The sequence below is a fragment of the Hemicordylus capensis genome, chromosome 3 (genome assembly GCF_027244095.1).
Source record: "Hemicordylus capensis ecotype Gifberg chromosome 3, rHemCap1.1.pri, whole genome shotgun sequence".
Taxonomy (NCBI): Eukaryota; Metazoa; Chordata; class Lepidosauria; order Squamata; family Cordylidae; genus Hemicordylus; species Hemicordylus capensis.
Genome location: NC_069659.1, coordinates 332,604,824 through 332,620,175, shown reverse-complemented (window position 1 = coordinate 332,620,175; position 15,352 = coordinate 332,604,824). Strand labels below are relative to the sequence as shown.

The window sequence follows — 15,352 nt, the reverse complement described above, 5'->3', positions numbered from 1 at the left end:
ACCTTCCCAGCAGATGATTGCCTCCCCTTTGCTATGCGGGCGGATTGCCCACCCAGACGAGCAATGGCTATCTTAGCAGCTCCAAGGGTTGACGTGGTGGGATGTGCTGCCTCATTTTGCCTTGACCCCAGAGCTCCAATCATGCACCGCACAAGTGTGTGTTGCATTATGGTGATCCCCCTCCCCTCCCCGAGTGTGCCACCATGGCTGAAAACAACCGTGGCTGATACACGAGCAAAAAAAACGAGGTTAAGGGAGCACTTACTCTCTTAATCTCATTTTCAAGGGAGGCTACTTAGGTGGGTTTGCCACCGTGTTGCCGCCTGGATCGTCCTGATCCTAGTGATTCACACACGGGTGGAAAACTGGGCTGGTGTCCCTTAGCCCGCATTTGCACGTGCTTGTGAATAATTGGTTAGATTGTTGGACTAGGACCTGGGAGACCCAAAGTCAAATCCCCGCACAGCTATGAACATGACTCTGGGCCTGTCACTTATAACACATCCATGTCAATTGCTCTGGACAATTTGGAGGAAGAGCTCGATATAAATGTAAATAAATAAAACCAATATTGGAGGGAGTAGACTGTCTCAGGTGAAGAGAACGCACAGCTCATAAGAACATAGGAACATAGGAAGCTGCCATATAATGAGTCAGACCATTGGTCCATCTAGCTCAGTATTGTCTTCAAAGACTGGCAGCGGCTTCTCCAAGGTTGCAGGCAGGAATCTCTCTCAGCCCTATCTTGGAGAAGCCAGGGAAGGAACTTGAAACCTTCTGCTCTTCCCAGAGCAGCTCCATCACCTGAGGGGAATATCTTACAATGCTCACACATCAAGTCTCCCATTCAAATCAAACAGGTTGGACTCTGCTTAGCTAATGGGACAAAGTCATTGGGGGAATAAAAATTTGGATAGAGAGCCTGCATCACAGCAGCTGATTATCTCATGGAGCTGCAGAAGAAGCAGTAGTAGGAAGTCACTCTCAGGTGAAAGAATGAAACTTGAGAATATCAGTCTACCAAATGGGGTCTCCCCAGAATGCCCTGCACACTTGCACGGGGCATCCTGGGACCTCCGAGGGCCGGGTGGTCCCCAATCCCCACTGCCCCAACTGGCTCTGTGATGGAGCTGGTAATTTTGAGGGTCATGATTGGCCGCCCAGAGACGGCTCGGTGATCGTCTGCGGGGAGGGGTCAGTTAACCCGATTTCCCTGAAGACCTGCCACAAGCTCTTCTCACCAATCGTGAGAAGAGTTGCATTGCCGTCTCCAACAATAAATGTCCTGTTGATGGCATTAATTTATTTTATTTATTTTATTTTCCATTTTATAATTCCTTAACATATTTTGCAATGGGAGTAGGAGCAGGCAAGCTGTTTGTTGGAAGGGAATTGCTCTCTCACCTCACCTCTGGTTATGTCTCAAGGCTTGCAGTTGATTGGGGGGGGAGCTTGCAGTTGGCATTACAGAACACCTGAGTTTCTTAGGATAATTTCTTAGGATAATTTCTAAAATTAATTCTGAAACTGGCACATTAAGTTTGGCACAGCTCTTACCCCCAACCCCCCCCCACACCCCCTTTACATAACCCTCATGCTGCACACATGCAATTATAAAACACTGGGAAAAAGCAACTTTGGGGGGAAAGCAATGGCTGAATTAAGATTATTTTTGTTTGGTATCTTATCCATATGCATGTATCCTCTTGTGCATTAGTAAGAAACCTCACAAAAATAACTTGATCAAACCATACAGTATGTATGATCCAATCAAGATGGCTTTTTCTGGTATTTTGTCACTGTGCACAAGTGAAACACTGCACAAAAGGGGAAGGTAACAGGGGGAGCAGGGCCATTCCATCTGCCTTGCTGGGACTCACCATCTAGCCCCTCTGCCTCCTGTGGACATTCCAGTACAGACGGAGTGCAGCCTGCTTGTCGGCTGCCAAGTTCCAGCTGGCTGGTTGGCAGCCTCCCAGATTGCTGAAGATTGCTGAAGTTCCACCTGCTGCCTGTCCTGGGAGCTGCTTGTGTGAGGAGTGGCTTCTGGAGCTTGCAAGCTTAAAAGCAAGGAGGCTTGCCATAGGCGTAGCAGTTGGCATGGACGTCAGGCTGCCCGTAGGCAGCTGCCGAAGCCGGCCGCCGAAGGGGGCCGGCCTTTGGGGCTGGGCCTTCGGGGGTGGGACTGAGGGCTGGGGGGTTGGGTTGGGCCAGGCCTCTTGCAAACATGTGTTTGGGCTCTCTTGAGTGGGATGGTGCTGGGGGTGTGCCTGGCAGTTTGGGGGCAGCTATTTCTGTTGTGGTGGGGAATAGAAGAATTGGCACTGGCAGAGCAGCTGGCCGTTACAGTGAAAGGGAAATCAGTAATTTAGTAACTGTTTCCACTTCCAACTGTTCTGTCAACTCTTCAGCCTCAGGGAGCAACTCCAACGACCCACAGAATCTGGCCTTGCTCCTCTGCAATGCCAGGTCAGTTCAGAATAAGACCAAAATTGTACACTATTTGATCGTGGATGAGGGAGTGACCTGGCATGTATAACCGAGACCTGGTTGGGGGAAGTGAGTGGTCCAGTGTGGGCTCAGCTTCTCCCATCAGGTTATTCTGTCGTGGAGCAGGCCAGGGGAAGTGGGCGGGGTGGTGGTGGAGTGGCTGTGGGCCATAAGAATACCATTTCCCTTACCAGGGCCCTTGTGAGATAGCTGACTTATATGGAGTGCATATTTTTGAGGCTGGGAACTAGGGATAGATTGGGGATTCTGTTGGTGTACCGTCCACCCCGCTGCCCAACTGACTCCCTAATTGAGCTGATGGAGCTGGTCGCAGAGTTGGTGTTGGCGTCTCCTAGACATTTGGTGTTGGGGGACTTCAATATCCACTTTGGGGCTGGCTTGTCTGGTGTGGCTCAGGAGTTCATAGCAGCCATGACAACTATGGGCATATCCCAATTAGTTTCTGAACCAACTCATGTTGCTGGCCATGCACTTGATTTGGACTTTTGTTCGGATCAGGGGGGTGTCCCATGGGTGGGGGATCCAGTGGTTTCCCCATTGTCATGGACGGACCACTACCTGGTTAAGTTTGGTCTCACAGCCTCAATCCACCCCTGCAGGGGTGGTGGACCTAGTAGGATGGTCCGTCCAAAAAGGCTGCTGGACCCAGAGGGATTTCAAAAGGCCTTTGAGGATTTTGACGTTGGTGCAGCCGGTGATTCTGTCAATGCCCTGGTGGGAACCTGGAACAGGGAATTCAACAGGGCAGTAGACACAATTGCTCCTAAGCATCCCTTCCAACCTGCCGCAAAAATGGCCCCTTGGTATACTGAGGAGCTGCAGGGGCTGAAGCAGTTGGGTAGGCGATTAGAGCACAAGTGGAGGAGAACTCGGTTCGAATTTGACAGGATTCAGCATGCGCGCATACCAGAATCTCTTTTTGGCTGTGCGCACTGCCACCACATAAGTCTTCAAATGTGTCCATTTGAAGACTTATGTGGTGGCAGTGCGCACAGCCAAAAAGAGATTCTGGTATGTGCGCATTGAGGCTGCAGGTTCACGCTTGGTGGAGCTATCCCGGGTTGTGAGGAGTTTGGTTTCTGCTCCTTCTACTTCCAATCAGTCCCCAGAGTTGCTCTACTGTGATGCCTTTAATGGGTTCTTTGCAAATAAGATCTCCTGTATTCGGGCTGACTTGGACTCCACAATTTCTGCAAGGTCTATGGAGGAGGTGTCCAGCAATCCCTCTTGCAGTATTAGATTGGATCAGTTTCAATCTGTGACTCCTGAGGGTGTGGACAAGCTGCTTGGGGCGGTGCGGCCTACCACCTGTTCTCTGGATCCTTGCCCAACTTGACTGCTTCTGTCTAGCAGGGATATTGTTGGAGGTGGCCTAGTTAATATTGTAAATGCATCACTGAGGGAGGGGAGGGTGCCCCCCTGCCTGAAGGAGGCAATGGTTAGACTACCCTTAAAGAAGCCTTCCCTGGACACCTTAGCGATGGACAGCTACAGGCCAATCTCCAATCTCCCTTGGTTGGGCAAGGTGATTGAGAGGGTGGTTGCTGACCAGCTCCAGGCAGTCTTGGAGGAAACTGATTATCTATACCCATTTCAAACTGGCTTTATAGCTGGCTCTGGGGTTGAGACAGCCTTGGTCGGCCTGACGGATGACCTTTACCGGGGAATCGACAGAGGGAGTGTGACTCTGCTGGTTATTCTGGATCTCTCGGTGGAGTTCAATACCATCAACCATGGTATCCTTCTGGATTGCCTGGGGGAGTTGTGGATAGGGGCTACTGCTTTGCAGTGCTTCCGATCCTATATCTCAGGTAGAATCTAGATGGTGGAGCTTGGTGACAGTTGCTCCTCAAAACGGGAGTTGTTATATGGAGTCCCTCAGGGCTCCATTCTGTCACCCATGCTTTTTAACATCTACATGAAACCGCTGGGTGAGGTCATCAGGAGGTTTGGTGCTGGGTGTTATCAGTATGCTGATGACATCCAAATCTACTTCTCCTTTTCATCTTCAGGAAATGGCACTTATTCTCTAAATGCCTGCCTACAGGCAGTAATGGGCTGGATGAGGGAGAACAAATTGAAGCTGAATCCAAGCAAGACGGAGGTGCTCATTGTGGGGGCTCAGAATCTGAGGGGTGAGTTAGATCTTCCTGTGCTGGATGGGGTTACACTCCCCCAGAAAGAGCAGGTGTGCAGCGTGGGAGTACTCCTGGACCCAGGCCTTACCCTGGTATCTCTGGTGGAGGCCATGGCCAGGAGTGCTTTCTATCTGCTTTGGCTGATTCGACAGCTGAGCCCATTCCTTGAAGAGGATGACCTCAAAACAGTGGTGCATCAGCTGGCAACCTCCCAGCTTGACTACTGCAATGCGCTCTACGTGGGGCTGCCTTTGTACATAGTCGGGAAACTTCAGTTAGTTCAGAATGCGGCAGCCAGACTGGTCTCTGGGGCAACCCAGAGAGACCATATGATGCCTGTTTTGAAACAGTTACACTGGCTGCCGATATGTTTCCGGGCAAAATTCAAAGTGCTGTTTATTACCTTTAAAGCCCTGAATGGCTTGGGTCCAAGATATCTTAGAGAGCGCCTTCTTTTACATGATCCCCACCACACATTAAGGTCATCTGGGGAGGTCCGTCTCCAGTTGCCACCGGTTCGTTTGGTGGCGACTCGGAGGCGGGCCTTCTCTGTGGCTGCTCCTGGGCTGTGGAATGCACTCCCTGCAGAAATTCGTAATCTTAATTCTTTACTGACTTTCAAGAGAGCTCTTAAAACCCATCTGTTTGGCATGAACTTTCAGGGTTTTTAATTAGTTTTAATTGTTTTAAAGTTAACCTGGTTTTCAGGGTTTTAATTGTTTTGATTGTTTAATTTTTTAAAGATTTTTTTAAAATTGGTGTTCATATTTGTATTTCTGTTTTAATTGTTTTTAATGATTTCTGTTTTTTAATTGTAAACCACCCTAAGCCAGCTTGGAAGGGCGGTATAAAAATCAAATAAATAAATAATTAATAAATAAAAGGCATTTTCATGCAATGATACTTACCATCACAGCAAAAAAAAATTCTGTGTTTGATCCACATGAGCATTCATAAGGATGATATGCATTCCCACGCCCCATGTGATATTAGTTCAATGGAAATCCAAGATTCCGAAGGTGCACATACTCCCACAGATCATGATGTGAGACCGAAAATTTCCGCAAATTGACTAGCACTGCACTGGTGCAATCACACTAATATCCAAACTAATGTTGCACCGTCATGCAAGGGGAGGATAAAATATTTTCACCAATCTTCTCTTTCCTCTGAAGCCCACTGTGCTGCCTGACCCTCAGGGACATATTTTCGGGAAGTACAGTGGACTTCAGAGGGAAGTGGAGATTGGCAAGAATGAATCAGAGTATCTACAGCAGACTAATAGTCTGAAAAAGACTAATAGTCTTACAGTATAAGACAGCTCCATATGTTCAATTATGGGCACTGTTGCGGAATAAGTTACAGATTTATCTTGCTGGGTTTTCATGTACATTTAAGTTTCTCGTTATGCACACGTGGCATTGATTTATAATACTTGCCCACAAAGATAAAATTACTGAGATAGCAAGTCCTTGCTAAAATTAAACATCATGAAATTTATATGAGTGCACATTTTACATTTGTGGAAATCTCTTCACCAATTATCTGGTCATCTGGTCTGATTGTTATTTGGGCTATAATTACATTAGATGGCAAATAATATATCAAGTGCCTTCTACAGCAAATATTTAGAATCTGCATTTTCCACAACTGCCAGAAACATTACTATTTATGGGAAGATAATTTTTCCATGCAATTCCCGTTCTCTTCTGAGCTGACCCTTGGTTTATCTCTTACTTAGCAAACAAGGACTTCTGTGAAAGGACATTGGGTGTAATAATGCTGATAATAATGCTGATAATACTAGTAATAATTCTGGTAATACTAGTAATAATAATAGTAATACTGATAATACTAGCATTAATACCAGCATTAATAATGTTGATAATACTAGCATAGTGCTGGTATGCAGAGTTAATGCAAAAGAGAACATCAACATTTCAAAGTGTAATTCAGAATGAAGCCATTGGCCTTGTGCACATTACCAAGCCCGGCTGGATGAAGCAGATGGATCAGTGTTTTCTGAGTGGATTTTTCTTTTAGCTAAATAAATAATCAGCTATGATTTGGTTGCAGAATGGAGAAGTGTATTAGTGGAACATGCTGAGTTATTGGAGGTATCCAGTTCTGGATCACAGAATGTGTATTCCTGGTTTTGGAAACATGGAATACTTTAAGAATTCTGTTGGTGCACTGACTGAATAATGGACTCGGCAGATGAACTTGTCTTGGATAAAGTTCTGCTTGCTGGTCAACTTCTGTTTGTGCACCTGCTTTCCTGGACATATTTGACAGTCTGCCTCTGCTCATCATTGACCTGACAAATAAGGAAGGGTTGGTGTTGGATATAATACTTAGTAGTGGCCTGAAAATTGATATTTTGATTATCAGATGTGGTGAAAAGATGTCAGTAATAAGCATGGCTTATTTTGGGAGCTCAGATTTCCAACCTTTTATGCTTCCATCAGGGAGTGGACTAGTTATGTCAGTCTACCTTCAGAAATGCATAAATTGGACCCTAATGTTCTGTGGGAGATATACCCATTAGGGATGTGCGAAACGATTCAGGTACAAAAAAATTTGTAACTAAATATGGGTGATTTGGGTGATTTGTAGACAAAACAGATCACTCTGTCCTCAATTGCCCAGATTCGGGTACAAAATAAATCACCCCAGTTTCAGATCTGAAAAATTTGGAGATTCTGACCTCCATTTTGTGGGTTGGGTGGTAGTGCCCAATGGGTGGAAGCTTGCACCCATTGGACACTACCACCCACCACAACCCACTCTGGGCCACCCTGGTGCCCCCCATGTGGAGCTATAAGGCTGCTGAAATCCCCATTATTCCCTATGGGAAAAATCTTAAAGATGTGTCAACTTCAAAAATTCTTTTAAAATCACCCCTTTGCCCAATTTCTTTGAAATTTGGGTGATAGCTTCTACCCATTTGGGCACTACCACCCAACCCACTCTTTTGCCCATGGGACCTCTTTTTTGCCCCAAACAAATTAAGATTCAGATTCAGAAAATTCAGGTACAAATCAAATCTGGGGTGATGGGGGGCAGATTTTGACCCAAAACAAAGATTTTGACCCAAGAGGCAGCCCAGGTTCTGTTGCCACTGTGGCCCCCCAAGCCCCACCCCCTGCGTCTGATGTATGACACAGGGCACATTTAGCCACATCCCCTGCATCACATGTCAGATGCAGGGGGTGGGGCTTTGCTCCCAAACAGTGCAGCATGGCCCCGCTTGGGAGCGAAATCGGCCAGTGCTGGCTTCACAGTGTTGCCAAAGCAACTCTCTCTGTCTTTTAAAGGCAGGGAGAGCTGCTCCAGCCATGCTGCAAATTCAGCACTGGCCAATCTAACTCTTGAATGGGGCCACACAGCCCCGTTTGGGAGTGAAATTGTCCAGTGCTGCATTTGCAGCATGGCCAGGAGTGCCTCTTTCTGCCTTTAAAAGGCAGTGAGAGTTCTGGCCATGCTGTGAACACAACGCTAGCCAGTTTTGCTTACAAATGGGGCTACGTGGCCCCATTCAAGGGTTAGATCGGCCAGTGCTGCATTCTCAGGGTGGCCGGAGCAGCTCTCCCATGCTGGGGGCATGTCTGGGGCCATGAGGTGAGGTCCCTGATTGGCGGTGGCTCGGGTTCTTTGAGCCCGTTCGCCCAATGGTGACTCCGATCCTGCTTTTGCTCATCTTCCTTCTGAGCAGCTCCACTTGCCTTCAGAAATAGGTCAAATTCTTCTTTGAATCTTTTCCAGTTGTCTGCTGCATTCCTGGAAAGAGTATGGAGTGCTGGAGTACTGAGTTGGTCCATCTTTCTTTTTTGTGTGTCCTGGTGTCTGCTGTACACAGAGGTGCACCTAAGTAATTTTGGAGCCTGGACCTAGAGGCTCCCCCCACCGCCTGCCTACCTAGATAGGTGATTTTGGAGCCTGGACCTAATGGGCCAATGCCCCCTTCCCCGCTTTTTAACATAAGCTTCCTCTACATATACTGTATATAGATGTGTATACACACACACACACACACACACACACACACACACACACTTGTATACAGGCTTGCGCGCAAGAGATCTGGCTAATTTCTTCTTCGAAGCCTCACGTGGACATGCACAATTAGAAATGAAAGAACCTGTAGAATAAACAAAGTATAGAAAGCAAGGTCTCAGAAGACATTTGTTTCCTGCTTTTCCACCAGTGACATAGTCTTTAGGGCATCTTACAATAGATCCTTAAATAAGCAGATAACAATAAAAATCAATGATATATGTAGCCATGCTAGCTGGGGATAAGCAAGGACTTTTTATACCATCCTGTCTTTAGCTCCTTATTATGCTGTTATCCAAACTTCATTGTGTTCTTGAAACTTGTATCATATTACACCATTGTATGATACCATCATATCATACCACCATGAATATTGCAATCCCCAAGTTTTTGTGAAAACAGTGGCATTCACCATCATTGTTTCTGCCAATATTTAAATAGCAGTGACAAACACAGATTCAGTCCTGCCACTTAAATTAGCTCATACGACAATATGCTTAGGAAAAGGTTAGAGCACTTAGAATAGAACATTAGAAGAAATTCTGAATAATACACTCCCCACTGACCTGGAGATAACACATTTTGCATGGACACTCCTGCCACTTAAATTAGCCTATTGCACTACTTTTTACACCAGAATATGCTCAGGGGAAGGTAAAAAAAATATTTCTGTGTGTTTTAAAAGAAGAAACTCTGGATAATATACTTCTCACTGACCTGCAGATTCCACATTTTGCACGGGCAGTCCTGCCTCTTAAATTAGCTGAATGAACTACTTTACACACCAGACTCATGCTCAGGGGAGGGTTGAAACTTTTTTCCTTGTATTTTTCAAAGGAATACCTCCCACTGACCTGTAGAAACCAAATTGTGATGTGAATAGAAACTCCAGCCACACTCACCTCTGTCTGGAGCAGCAGGAATGCCCAGGAAGAAAACACAAGGGGAAGGAAAACAGCACAGGCACTAAGAAACAATTTGTGGTCATACAATTATGTGCAGAGGCCCAAATAGGGCTGAAGAAGGCCTGAACCAGGTGGCAGCTGGCCTGGGCTATTCTGGGGAAGGCTGCAAGAGTTGGGAGGGGGAAGCTTCACTGGATTCCCCTTTACCAGTATAGTTCTGAACCGATTCAAACTGGTTTGGCAATCGACATGGACCGGGTCTGGTTCTACCAGAACCAAAACCAAGCTGATCTGGGTCAGTTTGAATCCAGTTTGGATTTGAACTGAACCGGCCTGGCCAGTTTTGTGTACAACTCTAGTATCCTCATACCCTTCACGGCATAAAAAACATTGAGCTTTGAGACTTTTGCCACTTAAAAATATCTTAAAAGCTTCAGTTACATCTCCAAAAAATAAAAAATAAAATAAAATAAAGCTGACAGGATTGGTCTTGTTATTGATTGTTCCCAGTGAATAAATTTGTTATAAAATAAATTGGGAACAATCAATAAGAACACTAATCCTGTCAGCTTTTTTTTTTGTATTGTTTAGTTTATGTGCTTGTACATCTGTCACTGAATTTTATTTATATTTTTATTTTTTTGGCTTGTTGCCTACATGCCTGCTCCACATCTCCTCTTTCTTTATGACAAATTTTCACTCAGCGCTATCACCCAGTAAGTATTTTTTTCCCTGTACGTCTTGATAAAGTAGATTCACCATTTAAATACGTATCTGAAGCGGAGGACAAATTACAAATGTAAGGAGGAGAACAACTTAAGCAGGAGGACATATCAAGGGATGATCTGCTGAGTTCATTGTATATAATTTTTAAATTTTTAAATGTGTATACCTCGCCACCATGCCACCCCACCCCCCACCCTGCAATCCTCCGGGTAGCACACAAAATTTTAAAATAGATAAAACAATAGAACAATATAAAATAAAAAACTAAAACCAGAACCCAGTTAAATCAAGGTTAAAAGTTGAAGACTTAGAAAGTTAAAAGATTAAAAGTTCTACCCTTCCATAAAATGAACTCCAAAAAACCATAGTTAATTCTTGATAGTTTTGCAAAGCAAAGAGGCCAAGCTTAGTTTATGTTTGAGGCTGATATCCAAACTAAATTGCTCAATAGAGTTAATCTAAAGGATTACTTAATTTCAATGGGACTACTTAGGAGTAATTTAGTCTGGCTGTCAGCCAGTGTTTTTGTGTTAAGGATTTGTGCTCCTTATTGTACTGGAATGTTTCAGGCCAACTGACAACTCCATTTGACTGTCAGATACAAATGAGTAATTGATTCTCTATATATCACTAGAGTAATGTCTTGATGGAGTCATTTGTCTTTTTATGATGCCTATTTTAGGGGGTCCATTTGTAAATAACACTACTTCAACTGTTTCTTGGGTATTGTAAGGAACTCCTTTAAATTCTTTGAATTCTGGGCATCCTAAATCCCAGTTTACATGTCAAGATGAAATATCTGTGCCATTAGTCTCAGGACAAAGGAAACACATTTTAAAACAATACAGTAGCATTTCTAATAAACAACGACAATAATAATAATAACATTGTCCTAGAAGAATTTCCTCTAGAAAAATCAGCCAGCCCTGAAGAAACAGAAAAGAGCTCAGTCATTCCTGGAAAATACCAGAGCTCATACTGTGTCAAATATCTACAGAATGATTTCATAAGGAAAAAATAGAGTACTGTATCTAATAATTTTCCTAAAAAAGCAAAAAAATTTCTGAACAAAAACAATCAACCAACTTAGAAAGCATTGTATTAGAGGACAGTTCTAAGCATGTTTACTCAGAAGTAAGTCCCATTGATTTAGGTGGAACTTCGTTCCTAGCAAGAGTTCTTCAGATTGCAACCTCAGAAACATAAGGTATTTACTTTTTTAGAAATGTTATGACAATATGGATCACATATCTTAATACTACAGATCATATCTTTACATGGAAGCAAAATTAGTTAAATTGCATATAGTCATAGTTGGAAGAGCTAGTGGAAAATTGGAGGAAGAGAATGAATTCCAGATCCTAACTCTCTAATAAGCATGGAGAAAACAATCTGTATTTAAATAGAGGATGCAGTGAGAAGCTTGCCTTCACCATATTGCTAGAAGAGATACCATGGGCAGCATTCAGACTATGACATGCGACAGCAAAACTTTCTCATTCATGGTATAAGATGAAGATGCAAGTTTCAACTATCCCCTGTGCCAACCTAATATTAGGGATGTGCTCAAATCAATTTTTCCAATTCGATTCATACCTGAATCGAATCACCCCCAATTTGTTTTGTTTCTGAATCTGACCAGCTAGCATAGGGGTGATTTGTTTTGTCCACAAATCTCCTGAAACACATAGATTTGGGTACAAATTGCTTTGTACCCAAATTGATTTGTATAGACAGAAGGCGCAGGCAGCAAGTCTCTCAGCAGCAGGAAGAGGGTGGAAAAAAGTTCTCTTCTCTTTTCCTCAGTCAGGAAAACAGGAACAAAAAGCAGAGAATCCACTCCAGGCAGCAGGCAGGCAAGGCAAAGCAAAGCTCTTCTGGCTCGCTATCTCTCTCTTTTCCCATGAGGCAGAAAGGCAGAATGATGGCTGGCTGCCTCCTTAAGCATATTTGAAAATCCCTCCTTCGAACTCCCCCACCCTTGCCCCTTCTTTGACCCTTCCCCTAGCCAATACAGGGCCATTCACCCCTGGTAACACAAGATTTGAATGGAAATGAGCCAATCTGGAACCAGGGGTGAATCGCCAGCCAATCATTGCACACTGGAAGACACCAATCTGAAGCTTGGGAGGGTGAGATTTTCAAAAAGATTTCCTGACACAAAATGGAGGCAGCAAGAGAGATTGCCACAACGTGGAGGTTTTAATCTACAGACCTTTCAGGTCAGGGGGGCTTTAGCTTGGCAGCTTATAATTTGTTCACCCCAAGGGTCACTGAGGTGGACGGTCAGCCCAGTGGCTGCTCCTGCTCTGCCTGCCACTGCCATTGGCAGGGAGGCCTGCTCAGGCCCACCCCCCACCCCTGGCTGTGAACAATCTAAAAAGAAGATAAGATAAACACCAGCAATCAGCACTAGAAAGGTACTGTGCTGAAGGTAGATGGGGCCAGTTGCTCTCCCCTTGCTAAATAAAGAGACTGGCCACATTAAAAAGATGCCTTTTTGCCCAGTTAGCAGGGGTGGAGTATTGTCCACTGGGGAGTATTGTCCTTTTTGGACAAGGGCCTTGCTCTGGACCAATCAGTCATTCCAATCCCAATGTGTTTGTAAGTAGCCAAGTGTTCTCTGATTAGCCCAAGACTTCACTTGTTTTCCCTTCTACTTTCAGTGTGGCCATTCACATGATCTACTGGGCAGGCAGGTGGGCCAGTGGGCAAGGCGAAAGCTCTGCAAACCTTTCCTTCCCTCCAGATGATCCTTTCTTTGGTTGATGACAATGAATATTTATATACCGCTTTCCAACAAAAGTTCCCAAAGCATGGTCCCACAAGATCAGCCCTGTTCCATGTAGTGTGGAGCAGGGTGGATCACTCTGAGGCTGGGACTCGTAGTCGCGGTCTCTGGGAACTCCACAGTACACAGGCACATTCCTTCAGGAGATGGGCACAGAAGCAGCTCATGGCGACACACAAACCCCAGCAGCTGGGTTAAGGGTGCATTTTCACCCTAAACCTCATCTTTGAGCTGGGCTAGAGTTTGGGTTTGGTGGTGAGGCACCACCAAGATCCGTATGGATCCTGGAAATTCTCATGGACAGCCAAGCCCAAGCTTGGCTGCCTAAGCCAAGGTTTGTCTGCATAAGTCAAGGTTTGTCTGCTCATGAGAACAGCCTCAGTGAATGAATGAAGGGCATGCGAGGCCATACTCCACTGGTGGCTCTGTGTGTGTGTGTGTGTGTGTGTGTGTGTGATGGTTTCTTCAGATCCCTACATGACCTGTCGGGGATCAAGTAGCTCTCTGCCTGATTGGCTCCTGGTTGACAGTTTTTTGTTTTGCTGGCTCAGTACTGCTGGCATTGAGGTTGATCAATACAGCTTTTTTTTAGTAAGCTGCAAGGTTTATTCCCTTGTATTAACTGCAGGTGAATGTGGGGAGGATTTGAAATGAAGGGCATATTTGGGAAGCACCCTGAGGCATTACTTGGGTATGTTTACCAAAGCTAACTGGCTTAAGTGAAATAGAGAGGGGACCAACGCTGGGGACTGGAGGCCTCATAAAACTTGAAGGTTGGATGGTTTGGGAAATGATGCCAAGAGACCTCCTCAGTTCAGCCAGCACTGAAGAGCCAGATCCAGCCTTAGGTCTGATTTGAGGCAGGAGCCACAGTAGGGTTGCCTGATGGAGGCAAGCAGCAGTAGGACTTTATTAAGCCACCTAATGGCACAGCATGGAAGTAACTTGCCCAGGGAGAAAGAGGTTGCCAGTTCAAATCCCTGTTGGTATGTCTCCCAGACTATGGGAAACACCTATATCAGGCAGCAGTGATATAGGAAGATGCTGAAAGGTATCATCACATGGGAGATGGCAATGGTAAGCCCCTCTTGTATTCTACCAAAAGAAAACCACATAGCTCTGTGGTCGCCAGGAGTCGACACCAACTCGATGGCACGACAACTTTAGTCTCTTTATTACTTCATTTAAGTGGTGATCTTCTTCTTTTTTCTTTTTAATCCATGTTTGGATTCTTGTGTATTCATTCTGGATACCGGACTGCTGTATTCAGCCTTATAATTACACCTTTGTGAATCAAATATGCTGAATTACAAAAAGGGTAATACAAAGATATCGAAAATTTTATAAGTTAGCCCTATTCAGACATTTTGATGTACAAGTATACAAATATCTGTGCACTCGTATATGTTTTTGTGTGAGTGATTGTACCTGCATTCATTTTAAAAGAGAACCTTCGTATAAGCCCCACATATGCACAGTACGCACCACAATAAGAGGGTGACGCTGTACAGTGTTCAATGTGAATAAGTGTACCTGTGTACAGATTTGTACCTGTGCACTGTATACTAGGGTGAGGGTTCAACAAAACAGCCCTGTTCAGATTTTTTTTTTTTAAAATGTGCCTGGAAGTCCTGCCCTTGGCATTAATGTGGCAGGAAGTCTCACCTTGCTTTTCTCAGTTTTAGCATTTGTCTAAAGAGGCAAATGCTTTAAACATGGCCATGGCTGCTTCCATGATTGGCAGGTTGGGGTTTTGGACACACTCTGGGGTTCTGTATAGGAGCACAGCATCCTTTAAAAAAAATGTCTAGGGCTAATGTGTGATAGGGCTATTGTCTGTACTCATACAAATCACTATTTCACAAATTTGCTATTAATTATAAGTGTTACATAACCCCCTAAGCTGCCCATTTTGGAGCTGCTGCAGCTATTTTGACCATGCAAATGTTTCTTGGTATATCAATGCAACTTTAAGAGTTCTATCCCCTTTGGTTTTTCAGTAGTAGCAAATATGAATATTAATCAAGGCACATTTGTTGGAACAAGTCTATTTTTGTCTATGGTTTTTTCATGTGATTTATTTTAAGTTTAGATCCATGATGACAACTTAGTTACTTTAAAAAAAATGTTTTATTCTCATTTTTCTTCCTGACTTTTGGTGTTCTTCAGAAAGCCTTTGGTAGTAAATGAGTGACACTAACTGGTACTATCAATCACAGTCAGCG

At 44.5% G+C, this 15,352-nt stretch overlaps 1 protein-coding gene across 2 annotated transcripts in view; it reads left to right on the top strand.

Annotated features, from left to right (window-relative positions):
* The window catches only part of BCHE (butyrylcholinesterase), a 79,145-nt gene that overhangs the window by 19,376 nt on the left and 44,417 nt on the right, over nucleotides 1-15,352 (top strand). The window lies entirely within an intron of this gene.